Genomic DNA, 17,138 nt, shown 5'->3' with positions numbered 1-17,138 from the left:
TTTATAGTATATGTCTGGCTTCTCTTGTTCAACATATGGGCTGGGATGCATGGCATGGGTATTTCACAATGACATCATCCCACTTTCCTAGCTGTTGATTGGCCTTTGAGCTGCTTTATCTCCAGACTACAGTGAAAGTGATTTTATTTTTGGGAATCACTACAACATGAGGAAATGTATTAAGGGGTCACAGTTGTGTTGTGGAATGATCTTTTTTGTATACTGTGACAATCTGTCACTCTGATGGGTTTCATAAAAAGCTGAATGGCCAATAGCTAAGCAGGATTTTCAGGGCAGAGAGGATGCTGGGAAGAAGATGGAGACCCCATGAGATGCAGAGCAAGCAGGATGGGCACCACGGAAATGTGGTAATAAAGCCACAGGGCAGAAAGTAAATAAATAGAAATGGGTTAATCTAAGTTATAAAAGCTACTTAGAAACAAGACTAAGCTATCAGCTGATCTTTTATAATTAATAAATCTCCATGTCATTATTTGGGAGCTGGCTGGTGGAACAAGAAAATACACCTGTGAAGTTGAGAACCAAGGTTGAGAACCACTGTCCTAAAGTACAGTTAAAGCTAGTGTTTCCCCATTGATTTCTGTGTGTGGGTGTGTGATGGAGGATGTCCTTCTGTATATATGTGTCTCTTATTGGTTGATGAATAAAACACCGATTGGCCAATAGCCAGGCAGGAAGTATAGGCAGTGCTACTTACGAGAGGAAGGAGGAGAGAGAGAGAGAGAGAGGGAGCCTTGAAGAGACACCATGTAGAGACCAGGAAGATGGGACGTGCTATACGTTCTCTGGTAAGATAAGGCCAGGCAGAAATATGTTAAGGGCCATGGGCCCTAAACTATGGGTTTAAAGCCCATCTTTGTAAGTCCTTTTATGACCTTTAAGTTTTCGGCTTAAAGCCAACTCTGTAATTAGACGGTTCGGCCATACAGAACTGCTAACTGCTTCTGTTCCGAGAAAGGGCCTGGGGCTTTCGCTGTTCCGGGGAAGACCATAAGATGTTCCAGCTGATAAGAAGAATGCTTCGGTCCCAGCATACGCCAGATGTTCCTTCCTGTTATTCCCCGCTTACCCAATTTCCTTGGTGCAGGGCTATATAAGCCCACACTGAGCCCCAATAAATCGAGACCTTGACAATTGCACAGATGGACTCTGGTCCCCTCTTTTGCATGCTTGGTCTCCTTCCCTTCTCTTGCCCATGACTCTTTCAGGCAGCCCCCCTTCGGAACCCTAAATGACTGACCCGAGGGACGGGTCAGAAATACATGGATTAGTAGTTATGGGTTAATAATTAAGAGGGAGCTAGCCAGTAAGAAACCCTAGCCATCAGCAAACAGTTTCATAATTAATATAGCATCCATGTGTTTATTTGGGGCGAATCAGCTGCAGTACCAGGCTGGAAAGAAACTCCAGTTACAGGTGTGCAAGCCAGAAGTTCATGCTATGTAACTTCATCTGTCATCAAACCTAGAGCTCACTGACTCAGTTAAACTGCCTGGCCAGCAAGCCCCAGGGATCCTCTTTGTCTCCACCTCCTCAGTGCGTGGGGATTGCAGATAAACACTGCTGCACCTGGTTTTTAGGTGGGTGCTGGGAAGCCAAACCCATGCCTTTACTGACTGAGCCATCTCTTTATCAGCTGTTGGTCTGCTCACCATTGTAAGTAGAGTAAGCTAGAATGCTGCTGTATTGATTTCTTGTTTTAGGTTCATTATTTGGCTTATGCGTTTAGACCCAGGGCGCTCTTAACCTCTGAGCCAATTCTCCAGCCCCAAGGAAACATATATTTTAACTGGCTCTTTTTTCTAAAATGTAATCTAAGATTTTCAAAACTATGTTTTCTCCTGCAAGCTCTAGAATAGTTTTTTGGTGAGGAGCAAATGACGTCCAGAGGGAATGTGTATTAGCCTTTCCCTGGTTCAAGAAAGAATGTTGACAAATGGCTGACCTTCAGCTAAAACTGGTGTGTGCAAAGGACAGATCGCAGCCCCACCCTGGATGACTACAACCTGAGACTGCGCTCCCTGCAGAGACTTCCTGCTGACTAGCTACCCTGCTTCCTCCTGCTGTGTAGCTGCTGGTGCATGGACCACCTGCCCCGTTCCCTGTTGCCCCAGTTAGGCCAATCCCTAAGTCATGCCGGCCATGGCAGTTTTCACATTTATATTAAGACCAGTAATTCCTTTGGGGGTTTTGTTTGCATATAATATGAATGAAAGGTTCAGGCATTATGCCGGCCTGCCCCTGTTACCTGGTGGAACAGGCTGTACCCTGGTCAGCCCAGGGTTCCATGGGAACTAAGTCTGCACACAGGTGCAGAGGACCCCTTTAAAAAGACAGATCCCTCCCCATTTACTCTCTCTGCTTCCACTCTGCTTCCACTCTCTGTTTCCTCTCTACTCTGTCTCTCTATGGCGACCGGCCATGGAGGTCAGCCATTACCCTGCTCCTCCTCTTCTTAGTCTCCCTACTCTGCTGGGCCTTATAATAAACTTATAGTCACCATGTCTCTTGTCTCAGCATTTCTCTTTTCTTTTTTTTAAACAAAAGAATAACAATTGGCACCTGACTTGGTTTAGGCCCTCTCCATAAGCTCTCACAGCTTGCTGGCAGGATAGGCTTTCTCTCCTGCCATGGGCACCGGAAATTTCGGGGATCCTAAAATCTGAACTCATAACCCACTTCCATCTCGGCTTTTCCTGGCACTTCCTCCTGCCTGCAGCAGACTTCACCTCGCTGCTTTTCCAACTAAGGATCTCTGGAACTCACTCATCTGACTGTTCGCTGCAATCTGGTAAGATACCCATAACTTTTCCCATGGGGCAGACCCAGCACTATTCACTCTGGGTCCATTTTTTGGTTTCGGACTGCTGAGCATCTTTCGGGCTTTCTGCTGGGTGCTCTCAGACAGAGCAATCTGTGCCATTTTTGGCCTTGCCCACGGGAAATACATTTTACGGGATCTTTCGGTTACTGCCAGCGAGTAGGTAAATGAGCAGAGTTCTGCCTCCTGGTGGGAAATTTCTTTCACCTGGGAATGTCCCTCCTATATCTGACCATGTTTCTTCTTCTTGGCAGTGTCTGCTTGAGACGCTCTGAGAGTTTTGTTTGTTTCTTACTGCCTCACTCATGGAGAAAAACTTCTTCTGGCAATTGAGAATATGCTTACGGGGGGCCTCGGGGGCCGCCATTGGCCATGTGCGCTAACCTGGGGGCCACCATCTTGGTCATGTGCCATCCTAGCCAGGTGACCTAGCTTAGGCCTGTCCACTCAGTTCAGTGACTTGCACGGGCAAGCACTGCCATCAGATTTCTTCTTTCACTTGTTGGGTGCATTTCCTGAAGGTCAGGCATGGGATCCCACTCCAGGAGCAGTGCTTTTTTGCTTTTTCAGTTCAGACCGCTGGGTCCATTTTTGGTATCAGGACAGCTGTGTCCCCTTTGGGGCCAGCCCCCCTGGCAACTCCCACGGGCAGATGTGCATCCGGAGAGGAGATTTTTGCCGGTTTTCCACTTGCCTCACCCATGGGAAATGCATAGAGGAACCTTTCTGGTTTCATCCAACAAGCAGGTAAACAGACAAAAGCGGCTTATGGTCCCGACATTTTGGTCATGTGACCTACCTGTAGGCACGCCCAGCTCCAGCGGCCTGTGCCAGCAAACCTGTCTGCCGGATTTTTGATTTCTGCCAGATCTTTTTGCTTATTTTATTCTATTTTTTTCTGTGATTTCTTCTTTCACTAGCTCTGTTGTTCATGGCTTGTTTACTAAATACTGTGCCTTTCCAGGGCCCTCTGTTTAAGTCTACTCTGTCCCTTTAAATCTCCTGGTCTATTTACTACAATGTACGGATAAGAGATTACATTCTAGTTCCCCCTTTACTGTTATCCAGTTCTGCTTGTCTCTGTACCTGTAATTTAACTTTATACTTATCTAGCTCTATATGCAACTGAAATTAAACTGTGCTAAGTCTCATATTTCTAAATTACTATATATCTTAAAATGATGGTGAACATTTAAAATCATAAAGGTCTATTTCAAACTAACAAAATATTTATACCACTCAGTCTATCCTGTAAGCCATTTACAAAGGTACAGCTTTTATTACAAAAAGGGATTTTTCTCTAACTAAAGGCAACTTTTAACTGCTAAGATACTAAACAGACAGCCCTCAAATGCTCAGAGATCTAGAGAATATGGCATTTAAAATGTTTTGTTAAAAAGCTTTTTATAACAGAGCGATAGGCCAGCTGCTGGCCCCACTCCATTTCCTCCAGGAAGACTGATGGGCACTTAAGAAACTTCATCTTGAGTCAGTGACAGTGACAACGCAGGTCACTGAGCAACCCTGCCCTTCACCTCAACTGCTACAAAGTATTCCAGACCGTGGACAAGAGGACAGCGGAATCAACTTTCTCCAAGTTGCTTGGGACAATGGTAGGCGAGTCTTCCTATAGTCTGTAATACACAGGTCACATGCTACAAGCAAGAAGGCAGGTGTCTTGCAGCCGGCTACTATGGATGGAGTACCTTGAGGGTGGCTGTCCATGCAGCCTGCTGGCAAGTCTCTGTTATTCTTTAATCATTGATTCAGGTAAAATCTTATCCTTCTCAAGAACTCTGATGCTTTTGACAACTGGTAGTCTTGCCAGCTTAAAGCAAAACAGATTCTAGGAACAGGTATTTTAGGGTTTATCTATGTGAAGATAGGAAAGTGTAAGATGTATGAAGGTCTGAGATGTAGTTATGAAGGTCTGAGGATGAAAAGGCTTAAGTGATGATAAAGTGAGTTGGGACATTAAAAAGAATGAACTATGTTCCGGATTTCTCTATTTCTCATGCTACTGTTCATAGTCAGTCCTACAATACCACTATGAGATCATAACTACAAGGTCAAGATTAAGATGCTTTTCATTGTCCTAAAAAAAAATCTGTCAATTTTAAAATGATAATGCTTTCAGCCAAGTTGCTTCTAACATGAACAAGCTGCTAATGTGTCTAATACTTATGTTTCCACAAACTCTAAGGATTCTTGTAAGTTCCAGCCGAATCAGATCCAAACAGGTCAGGTTCACTCCAGGTAATATTCAACCTTTCCCCGGTCCCAAATTCCCTTCCCTCATCTTGGGACACCTTGGGAACCCCTCCTTCACCTTACAATCTTCCCTCAAATGACAGGACCTAAGAAAAAATTTTTTCTAAACTTAACCTTGTCCTCTACTCTGCAAACATCTTGCCAGGTCTAAGAGGCATCAGGGAGTTCTGCACAGCTTGGACTGCAATGAAACAACTAGCTACCCCAGGACGTGGCAGCACCCCAACCTTCTCGGGTCCCCCAAAGATGGTCAACGCCCCCCAGGTCAGCAGGAAGCAGTCTTGAGAATTCGACGCCCTTATTCCTTAACCTGCCATGTCTAACACCCCACCTTTTTAAAATAATAAGTAGAGGTGGGAATGACAGGTTCAGGCATTATGCTGGCCTGCCCCTGCTACCTGGTGGAACAGGCAGTACCCTGGTCAGCCCAAGGTTCCATGGGAACTAAGTCTGCACGCAGATGCAGAGGACCCCTTTAAAAAGACAGATCCCTGCCCATTTACTCTCTCTTCCTCTCTGCTTCCTTGCTGCTTCCTCTCTACTCTCTCTCACCTATGCGCTCTGTCTTTCTGCGGCAACCGGCCATGGCGGTCAGCCATTTACCCTGTTCCTTTCCTCTTCTTAGTCTCCCTACTCTGCCGGGCCTTATAATAAACTTATAGTCAACATGTCTCATGTCTCAGCATTTCTCTTTTCTTCTTTTTAAACAAAAGAATAACAATGAAAATTAAGGGTTTTGTTTTGTTTGAGATAGGATCTTGCTATGTATCCAGGTTGGACTTGAATTGTGTGCTTCATATCTAAGTTTCCAAATGCTAGCTAGGGTTGCAGGCATGTGCCACCAACCACAACTGATACTTTAAAAATTATTTACCTATGTATCTGTGTTTATGTGTCTTTCTGTAGGCACACTGGTGCCATGGCATATGTGTGCCAGAACATAACTTGGAGAAGTTGGTTCTCTCCTGCTACCATGTGGACCCTGGAGTTGAACTCAGAATGTCAGAGTGGGTAGCAAGTGTCTTCACTCACTAAGTCTTCTCAATGGCTCCAAAGTTCAATATTTCCAGACCATCTCAAATTACTTCCTGGGGTAGATACAGAAGTCTCCCTTTATGCCAATCACAACGAGAATCAATACATTTGAAAGTTAAGGTTGGTTATTTTCTGGACATATAAAGAAAACCTTTAGGGGCTGGGATGGTAGCTTAGTTGGTGAAAAGCCTGCTAGATGAGCAGTAAGGCTTGGATTTGATCCACACAACCCAAGTCTATCATCCCAGCACTGGGAAGACAGAAACAAGAGGACTCTGAACAAGCCTAGCTTAACCAGCAAGCTCCAGGCCAATGAGAGATCCTGTCTCAAAGAAATGAGGTGGATGTCTGGAATAATATAACCCGAGGTTGACTTGCACTGTACACTTGTACTGTGATGTACATTGTAATGGCGAATTGTCATGTGCTGTTTGACTCCATGAGAAGCTGGCTCTGGGAACTGGGTTATCCCCTCCCCCATTTCATATGCAAGCATGTTTGTTTCAAAATGTCCTCCAAGGCTGGGGACGGGCTGCTCCCCACCCCACAACTTTGCCAGGGAGCAAAGAGCATCCATCGCATCCTCGAACACACTTAGAAGGCATTTCCAGCAGAGGTCACTATTGTTTACCCTGTGATGTCAAGTGCTTATGGTGGGAACAGGAAGCCCAAAGAGATATCCCAGCTGGGGACCCCAGGGACTGCCTCAACTTCCCCGTCAGCTCCTGCTGGGCATCATGAGTGCCTGACTTGATGATATCACCTCTGTCTGTTGCTGCTTGTTCTTTTACCAAAAGCTTCACCCACCAGGACACTCTGCCCTGTCTGGGACTCCATTAGGAACTCCAGCTGGTTGCCATAAAGGGGCCTCCACAATCAATTTCTGCTGTATGTTTTGAGCCTTAATTTGATAATGTTTTGCTATTTGTCTCTTGCTATTTATTCTTTTACTTTGGTTTGTTGTATAACTTAATAGATACACTCAAAGTATGGCTGTCATAGATCATTCTTCTAATTGTATAGAACATGTATCTGTATGTCCACATATGCACACATGTGCATACATGGGTGTTCGTGTGTGTGTGTGTGTGTGTGTGTGTGTGTGTGTGTGCGCGCGCACACGCGTACACACTCACACGCATACACGGATACACAGACTCACACGCATGAACACCAGTCAGCTGGTCTAAACTCGAGGGCAGACAGTGTTTAAGCTTTACTCCATTTTCATAAGTTCTGGATACGAACCTATGCTCTCGTGCATAGGGAATCTTAACTCGGTGTGTGTCCCACGTCCTATGATCAGTCCCTTTGTATGGAATTCTAGGAAATCAATTCCTCTAGTTTCTCTTGTCCCTATCCTGGCCTGTGTAAAGGGCCTCGGTGTCCCAGTTAGGGGGAGGGAAACCAGCTAAGGGCTTTGCCTATGCCACCTGTTCTGTACAAGTCATTAAATCTCGTTACGGGTTGGGGGCTGAGTACCTTGTCCCGGATTCAAACTGTGAAGTCACGGCAGGAATCGCTCCTGGTGTTGGCCTGTCTGCTACTGACGTAACACGCTCATTCCTCTGTTTGCTCACAGGCTGAGATGTCCACTCCCAGACCATGGTTTCCTGTGACAATGTACCGGGTAGGACGGGAACTCCGAGCAGGAGGCCCCCAAAGGACAGAAGTGTGGAGAGAAGGCAGGAAGCACTGGGAGGTGGCTCTGTCACACTCACACATGAGGAGCAGGGCCATCTGCACAGTGAAACCCGCCGGGTTTCCTCCCTTTGGAGAGAAGAGAAACCTTCATTGGTTCTTATACTGCAGTCTCTGTTTTCCAATTTGACCAGCATTTTTACTTGACATATGCTCTTTCCTTTTCTTTTTAATTCCATATTGTTCTTTTTTATGGAATCCCATTTTCACTCTATGGATTTTATACCAACTCGTTGAGGGATAATCTTTTTGTACACTGTGAAGATGTGTCTCTGCCAAGGCACCTTCTGATTGGTTTAATAAAGAGCCGAGCAGCCAATAGTTAGACAGGAAGAGGATAGGTGGGACTTCCAGGCAGAGAGGATCTCTGGGTTAGAATCTGGTATGGGGGTTTTGCCAGCGAGACATGGGGAAGCTGGACATACAGTATGGATGAGCGAGAACAAGTCACATGGCAGAACATAGATTAATATAAACAGGTTAATTTAAACTGTAAGAGATAGCTGGGAATAAGCCTAAGGTAAGGCCAAGCTTTCATAACTAATTAGAAGTCTCCGTGTCATTATTTGGGAACCGGGGGTCAAAAGAGCATCCAAGCACACTAACACTTTTTGCCTGTCTTCTTCCTTAGTTCCTCTCTCTGACGACGTCTCCCCTCTTGATTCTGACGTTTCCTCCATCTCCCTTCTTCCAAGTGAGTGGCACTTGTCTGTTTTTCCATGCCAGCAGTTTCTTCTTTTCTTTTTAAAATTGTCACACAAAATAATAGGTTTCACCAGCGCGCACGCGCACACACACACAGCTTGCTAATATTCTCTCTCCCTGTTACCATCTTGTTTCCCCTTCTCACTGGCCTCATCCTCTGCCCCCATAGTTCCCCCTTCTGATTAGATACTTTTCACACCTTGTGTGCCTTTGGGAGCAAACATGCAGTTTTTCTTTATGACCCTCATGTTAGAAGTTTCTATTAGGATGTAAAAAGCCCTTAGCATCCACACTGACACCTGACAATGTCAACATGTGAGTTCTTTCTCCTTGAGGTGCACTGTCTTTCCGTGGCACAATGACAGTATGTCTAAGCTGAGGACAGAAGCAACAGCAGTGAAGCTGTGCCCTGTCTTTGTGGGACATGGAGGAGCTTCCCCAAGCCCATCCCACACCTTTATGTAGACTCCTCCTAGGCTAGGCACTGTGCTCTTGATGTTTTGTGTGTGTGTGTGTGTGTGTGTGAGAGAGAGAGAGAGAGAGAGAGAAACAATTAAGGAAAACATGTGAATTAAAACTCTGTAACCAAGGCACCAGCACAAGCATAAAGGCGATCTTCTCCTGGCTAATTGGTATTCCTTTATCAAGGTTTATTCCACATTACAATTCCCTGTACCTGGACTGTTTGATTCAGGCAAATTTGTTTTGTGTCTCAGAGGCTCAGGAGCACAAAGCTTCAATTGCTCTACAACCAAATGCAATATTTACAATAAAAATGCAGATGTCTGTAATTCTTCAGCTTTAAAACAGAAAGGTCTGACATGATTAAGACCCTAATCTGGCAGATGGAATTGGGTGAAAGTCATTGATTCAGATCCAAGAGTGTGATAGTTTAGTTTAAAACTCTACTTCCCATGATATTTTTTCCCATGTTGGGGTAAAAAGATCAAGGAGAGCTTAAGGCAAGGAATTAGCATTTTTACAAAAGGCGTCCATCGGTACCTGATTTTGTGTTTATCACGCTGTTCTATATTTATTCTTAAAGACCTTTAAAGCAGTTACAAGAATCCAATCTATTAAATACATGAAATTTAAAGTTTCCATCCACATCTGGGGAACCCTTATTTTCTCTAGCCATTTGTTTTTTTTTATTTCCACTTCAGTGAATGAGTGTTTAGGAGAATTTTAAGTAGTTATAACATAATCCACTAGACTTAGCAGGATAATGAAATAATTAAAGTATTGATACAATCAGTGAGAGGTTAGCCCCCCCCCTTCATCTGTGCAACTTGTCTGACTACAGAAAACCTTTAAGTCTGATTTTACTCTGTGAAAGGACAGGTGCTCAGGGCATGGGCATGGAACTTTGAAGCAACAGGCTATCAAGTCAAAGGCCAGACTGAGTTACCAAACAGACCAATGAAAAGAAAGGAAATAAAGAAATTTGGAGAAAGAAAAGTAGAACATCCATACGTAGCAAAAAAGACGGGAGCCAGAGATGAGTTTTTACCATTAGGAATTCCGTTTTCTGTGTTTCTATGTATTTCTTTGTATTCTATGTTTCTTTGTCCCTCTCTATTTTATTTCATATAACATTTTATTGCTTATTTGGGAATTTCACACAATGCACCCTGATCACCCTTACTTCCCAGTGCTCCCAGCTCTCTCCCCAACTCACTCTTGTGCCCTCCCCACAGTAAAAGAGTTAAAAAAAAAAACTAAACTAAAAAAAGCAAGTCTAATTTGTATTGTCAATATAGTCACTGGAGCATGGTCCAATTAACTCCCAGTGGCCACCCCCTTAAAGAAAAGTGAGTTCTTCCCCACCCCGAGAGGTACACTTTAGCATCCTTATCACAATTTTTAAGAGTTCTTTTTCATGGCTTCCTGTCTGGGTTGTTACTTTTGGTGTGTGTGGGGGGAGAAGGGGGGGTGGTCACAGAAGCCTTCTGTGTCTCTCTCTCTCAACTGTGTGGTGAGTCTGCAGGCATTGGCACCACTGCCGAAGCTTCCTTGTCCTTTACAGTCAGCAGGAGCACAGGCCATGGACTTCCACCTGGTTTCTGGTGACATGTGCCACAGACCTCAACATGGTCTCCACTGGCAGTACAGGCCATGGAGGCCAACACAGTCCCCAGTGGCAGCCCAGCCCATGGACATCACTATGGCTTTAGGCGGCAGCCCAGATCACAGACATACAGACGGCTTTTGGTGGTAACAAGGGCCACAGATATTAACTTGACTCCTGGCTGCGGCAGGATCACTGGCCCCAACATGGCCCTTGGCAGCAACAGGGACCACAGACATCGACATGGCCCCCGGTAGCAGCACAAGCCATGGACATCAATATGCTTCTGGTGGCAGCAGAGACTATGGGAATGTCCTTTGGTGGTGACGTGGGCCACAGACAGCAGGACAGCCGCCAGCTGCAGTAGGACCACACCCTGTCCCACTTTAACTATACACTCCTTTCCCCTGTCCTTACAGGTATCGATTTCATGACTATGCCCCACCGCACCCCGGGAAAAGTGGTAATGAATGACATCTAAAAGCAACCTTGAAGAGTCCTACCAGGAACCCTCAAGATACTAGGATGTGGTGTTTTGAATATGAATGTCCCTCATGGGCTCATGTGTTTGAATGCTAAGTAACTGTGGATGGACTTTGAGGTTTCAAAAGCCCACGCTATGTCCAAATTCTGTCTGCCTGTGGATCAGGCAGCTCTCGGCTTCTCCTCCAGCACCATGTCCGCCTGCATACTGCCACCCTCCCTGTCATGACGATGAGAATGGACTAACCCTTGAAACTGTAAGCAGATTCCCGACTAAATGCTTTCTTTCATAACAGCTGCCTTGGTCATGGTGTCTCTTCACAGCCATAGAACACTGGCTAAGACACAGGAGGAAGTTACCCATGTTAAATGCATTTCCCTTTATATGACCCGTTTTTTGTTTTTTTTTTTTTTTTCAAAAATGCAATCACCACAGAGCCACGATACATGACATGGAAGCACTCTGGGAAGTAAAGGAACACAACAGAGATGGATACGTTCTGTTTTGAACTCAGAAAGGCCCACTCTACTCAGTGTGAGTTAACCAGAAGACAAATGGGCTTCATGTTGATAATTAGGACAATGATTGGCATTCTGAGACATGGGCTTCCGGCAAGCTCTATTTTGGTTCTTACCTGAGGTCAGCCAGGTGGGTGACATCACAGTTCCCATTCTCTGTTTTGGAAAACTGACTTGCAAAGAAGTGTGTAGTGTTCACAGCTGCACAGACTTCCATTGTCAAGTTAACATATGGAGATCTCTTTTTTGGACTTCTATAAGACTGCCTGCTGCTTGAGTCTGGTAAGACATTATCCTTCTTGTCTAAATATGACTATGAAAATGTTACATGGAAACTTCCTTATCAAGGTGCTCCATAGCTCACAAGGACACGAAATCATAATTTGTAACATAAAGGAAATGTCAGTAAAGGGTTAAAAAAATCTGACCTTTCTATTTCAGGCATCATTTTATTTAGGTAATGAAGGCCTTTGGGCCCCAAGATAGAAAGCCTTTGGCATTCTGCCCAGAACATGCTACAGTTTCAAGTACTAGGAGGAAAGTGATGGCATAGGTTAATTTGGGACCTTGGCTTGTGGCCACAGGTCATGTGGCTTCTGAACTGAGAATGTGGTGTTGATGCTAGGCTGTGCTCCTCTCTCCCATAGTGACAGAAGTGTGTGAGGAGAAGGCAAAGAGGTCAAAGGAAAATCATACATCCTAAAAATAACTGAAAAATCAGCTCCTCGGGCACCAGGACCCTGGAGGGACAGAGTCTAGTGCCAAGAGGCATTTAAGGAGTGCAGGAGAGCATCTGCAGAGACTAGCTGGGCTGAGGATGATAGAGTGTCTTCAAAGAGAGCAGGCACCTCTTCCTGAGACAGACAGGCCAGGGATGAAGACCCACAGTGGAGGTGTGTCCCTTAGCACAATTCTTAACTGAACACACAAAAGGAATACTACCAATTTCATCAGTTCCAAAGAGTTCATCGAAACAGTTAAATTCCAGGGACTCATATGGCAGGAGCCATTCCCCGGGAAACCACAGACATCAAAAACACCTCATTACAGGCCTCTACCAGGTCCTAGGGAGAAGCTGAGTGGGCCTCTGTTTTCAGAAAGGAAGGAGGGGGAGAGAACGGGGGAGAGTTAGTTTTTGTTGGTGGTGGTTTCATTGATATAATTTTCCCTCTTACACTGTCGATATAAGAACTATCAATGCTCAGTTACTGAAGGCAAAATTAGGAAGAGATAGACAGAATTGGATCTCATGGCCCAGCTGCGGCACACTATAGGGCTGGCCCTGAACTTGGGGGTTGTATTAGTATATACCCAGGAAACAGAGACGCTATTCATGTAGAGTGGTTGCTCAGCATGTATGATCCCCAGCATCCTGTTGGGTGTTGTAACTCACACCTGCTACCCCAGCACTCAGGAGGTAGATACAGGAGAGCAAGGAGCTCAAGATCATCCTTGGCTACACAGCAAGTTTGAGGCCGGCCTGGGATACATGAGACCCTGTGTCAAAAAGTAATTAATAATTACCTAATGAGAAGGTGACTTTGTGATAGTCTCAGTACTAATTAGACATTCCCACAGTATCCAAACCTTGATCTTGATATGGCTTAGAAAATTGGATGTTTCTGTGAAACTTTTATAAATGTCACTAAAAATCCCTTGGTTGGTTTATACCAAATAAAACCCCCAAGCAGAGTTTCAGATATATCTGAAAATTACTTGTAAAGCTATTAGAGAGATCACAAAATGTAATTTAGATATAATTGTGCTACTCAAATCCGTTAATTAAAATATGCTAATGTCTTCAATGAGCCATTTTTGTGGAATACAAGCAACATTTTAAAAGCTATTCGACTACATAAATTGTTCTAATGACATTCTTGATCAAAACTTATGAAAGGCTCTGATAATTTGTGTAATTAATTTGGCTATAGTTACAGACATCACTAGAGTTTCTAAAACATTGCAACAATAAATATTTACTTCAGTAATTTAAAAATTGAGGTTCAACCTTGATTAAAGCTGCCTTTCATAAGGAGAGCAATGATGGGCCAGCAAGATAGCTCAGTGGGCAAAGCATTTTCTGGCAAGCCTGAGTTCAATTCCCGGGCTACATGGTGGAAGAAGAGAAACGACCCTTGAAAGCTGCCAACCTCCACAGGCACACAGTGGCTCCTATGTCTCCTTCTCATTCACACAAAATAAATACACAGACGTGTAATAAAAAATCTTAAAGAGAGAAAGGACAGTAACTACTCCCAAAACATAGCTCCATGAATCCAAACACTGAAGCCCTGTGTGTGGACTTCTTATTTTCCACTACTTCCGGCCCACCCACACAGTTCAACCTCTCTGCTTTGTGGGAGTCCAGGGAGCTGGACCCTGCAATTCAGTCACCTGAGGCTCCTTGCCACTGGCTCCTGCTGAGTTTGTCAAATGCAAAGAGATGACACACAATAGGGTTGCATTAGGACATCCCTTCCTTCCTTCCACACCAGGTTCTTTCCATGAAAGTGGTTCCCACTGGGCCACTTGGTCCCCAGGAATAGTCTCTCTCTCCTCTTCTTCCCTGAAAGAGATGGCAATGGCTTTGAGCCGCTGCTCATCCCTGGGTCCCTCATCTTTCCCTGACTGGTCCTTTGATCCTGCCCTCACCTTCACTGGATCTCTATTTTTGATCATCTGAAGTGAATTCTTCTGTTTGGTCCTGTGTCTTTAATTTGTGTTTTATACAAGCTGTAAATGAAATTCCAGGGGCGGCTACTCTCTCTGTGTGTGCTTTGATGTCTTCCTTGGGAGAGAAATGTATAAACCCTTGCACGGTGTGGGTACCCACCGGCCAGAGGAGATGCTGGGTTATGAGTTGTTCTATCACACTCTGGGAGGGACATACAAGTGGCTTCTGTGGCCAGGGCGATGGCCCCCAGCCCATCATTGCTTCTGTTGTTTCTTCTGCTTGAATTTGTTTTCACTGAAACTGATTTTCTCACTGTTTTCTCTTTGTAATGCTACACCTCAGAATTATGAAAATATACGGAAGTGGTACCCTAAGGTTAGAATACATAAGGGGTCCTGGAGACTGTTGGGGGCTACCTCTACAGCCTGGTTCTGTTGGTCTGGTGTGGGACAACGTGCTGTCTGTGAGCCTGCGCCTGCTGGTCTAGAAATCTCCTTTGAGAACGGCTGCTGTGAACATCTGGAACATCCATCAGAGGGTCTGTAACATAAATCACCTTTCTCAAGACTGTGAACCTTTGAGCCTTATTTTAGGAGCACATTGGAAAGAATCCTGGGAAGGCAGCTGTTCAAATATTTCAGAATACACACACACACACACACACACACACACACACACACACACACACACACACGAGCTAATCAACTTGCTTTGCCATTACAAAGACTAAAAGGCTTTGTGTGTGTGTGTGTGTGTGTGTGTGTGTGTGTGTGTGTGCAAGTGTAGGTGTGTGTCCCAGAATGTGGAGGTCAGAGGACAACCTTGGGCATAAGCCTTTATCTTCTACTGTGTTTGAGACAGATCTGTTGTACATACCCTATCTATCTATCTATCTATCTATCTATCTATCTATCTATCTATATCTGGCTTGTGAATTCCCAGGGAAGTTCTCTGTCTGGCTCTCCCTCCCATTTTGACATAGGAACACTAGGGTACAAACACTGTTACCATGCCCAGCTTATATAGGTCCTAGGGATCTGAATTCGGGTCCTCAGGCTGCTGACAAGCACTTTATCCATGGAGACAGGTCCCAGACCTCCAAAGATGTGTTCTAATGACTTAATTCCTATTGGAAATGACTTGTTGCCCTTTTTTGAGAGACTGGATCAGACAATAAGTCAATGAAGTCAATTTTGCTCGACAATTTTCATATTTCTTTACTATCCCTCTGAGTAGAAGAGGAAGTAAAAAAGACACAGGGGGAAACCCCAGTTATAACAGTGATGGACCTGGAAACTAAACATAAAGCAAATCTGAAAATCTCTTTGTTGGTGAAATAATCTATCATCACACAACAGCGGGTTAACCTCTTATTCGTAAATAGTCTAGGAAACCTGAAGGAAGAAAATTGAGATGAAAAAATAAGTCCCAACTTTAAATCATAAATACTTTCCTTTCTCCAAACCAGCTCACAGCAGGGGGAACCAAGAAGCCAGACCAAGGACATCACCATCTTGGAAAATGGATGGAGCTGTTACATCTGGGCATGTGGTCCAGCTGAGGGTGAGGACATGATTCTTAGTGTTGTTCTGGTCAGACTGCCTAAGGAGTGTCTTGTCCAATTAGCTTTAAAACTGTTACTTTAAATTGCCACCTTCTGTTGATCTCAGGACTGCTGTGGGGAAGTGGAGGTTGAAGCTGCATATTGTAAACACAGCAGTGGCAGCTGTGACAGCAAGGTATGGAAAAACCTCAGTGCTAATGAGCCTTATATTTTTCTTGGGCAGGGACCTGGTGTTAGAGACCTCAAGCCAACAACAGAGAGAGAACATATCCAGCCCCCACCTCCTGCTGCCTGGGGTTAGGCAGCAGCTTGACTACTGTCCCACTGCATGGGTCACACACTTCCCTATCCAGACAAAGAATGACCCTCGTCAAATAGCCTAAGTCATGTATGTCTTTCTCTCCCCTGCCTCTGTCATAGGTCACATATTAGCCAAGTCTGCTTTGTCACGATGCAAACCTCCCACCCCTTGAAAACTATTGAAAATGGACACCTTGCTTTGTCTAGTGAGGCTGGAACGATCCCTCAGACCTATGTTATACCAATTACATAATAAATCTCTTGCTTGAAGGACTTGCTCTCTGTGTCTGTGTCTCTCTGTGTCTGTCTGTCTGTCTGTCTGTCTGTCTGTCTGTCTGTCTGTCTGTCTGTCCCTCCTTCCTCTTTTTCTCTTAAACTTAATAACTAGGGCAATTTTAACTGGAAATCATGCTCACCAAAATTCCATATTCCATTTCCCACAACTTGAGATGATGAGATTTTTCTTTCCCTTCCTTAGCTGACAAGAGCAGACACTGTGCTCATTTTGTGTTAGGTTGTAAGTTTCCAATTTCCTTCTTGATGTAATCATGAGATAGTTCCCTTTCTATGGCTGGAAAAGCATCTCCTTTGTGTTTTAAAGAAACTCATTCCCTAATAAGTGTAGGTTTCCCCAGCCGAGTGGAGCGCTGATGTGTGTGTCTTGGAGGGAGCAGGGGAACTTCTTACGTAAATAGAACAAAAAGAAAAAAAAAATTCTGTAGAAATTTCATTGCTGCCTGGCATTCTCTTTATATTCAGACATTTTGAAATACATAGTGTTTGATTTGAGGTTGGGTTTGGCTTAGAGTCTTATGATTTCTTTTGCTGTGAAGAGACACCATTACCACAATAATTCCTTTAAAGGAAAAACATTGCATTGAGGTGGTGCCTTAGTTAGGGTTTTTATTGCTGTGAAGGGACACCGTGACCACGACAACTCTTATAAAGAAAAATTTAATTGGGGTGGTGATAGGGA

At 44.4% G+C, this 17,138-nt stretch overlaps 1 protein-coding gene across 3 annotated transcripts in view; it reads right to left on the bottom strand.

Moving 5' to 3' along the window:
* The window catches only part of Tsga13 (testis specific 13), a 312,864-nt gene that overhangs the window by 83,520 nt on the left and 212,206 nt on the right, over positions 1-17,138 (bottom strand). The window lies entirely within an intron of this gene.

This window comes from Cricetulus griseus (assembly GCF_003668045.3).
Source record: "Cricetulus griseus strain 17A/GY chromosome 1 unlocalized genomic scaffold, alternate assembly CriGri-PICRH-1.0 chr1_0, whole genome shotgun sequence".
Classification (NCBI taxonomy): Eukaryota; Metazoa; Chordata; class Mammalia; order Rodentia; family Cricetidae; genus Cricetulus; species Cricetulus griseus.
The sequence above is the reverse complement of the archived record's forward strand: the minus strand, read 5'-3'. Positions and strand labels throughout refer to the sequence as shown.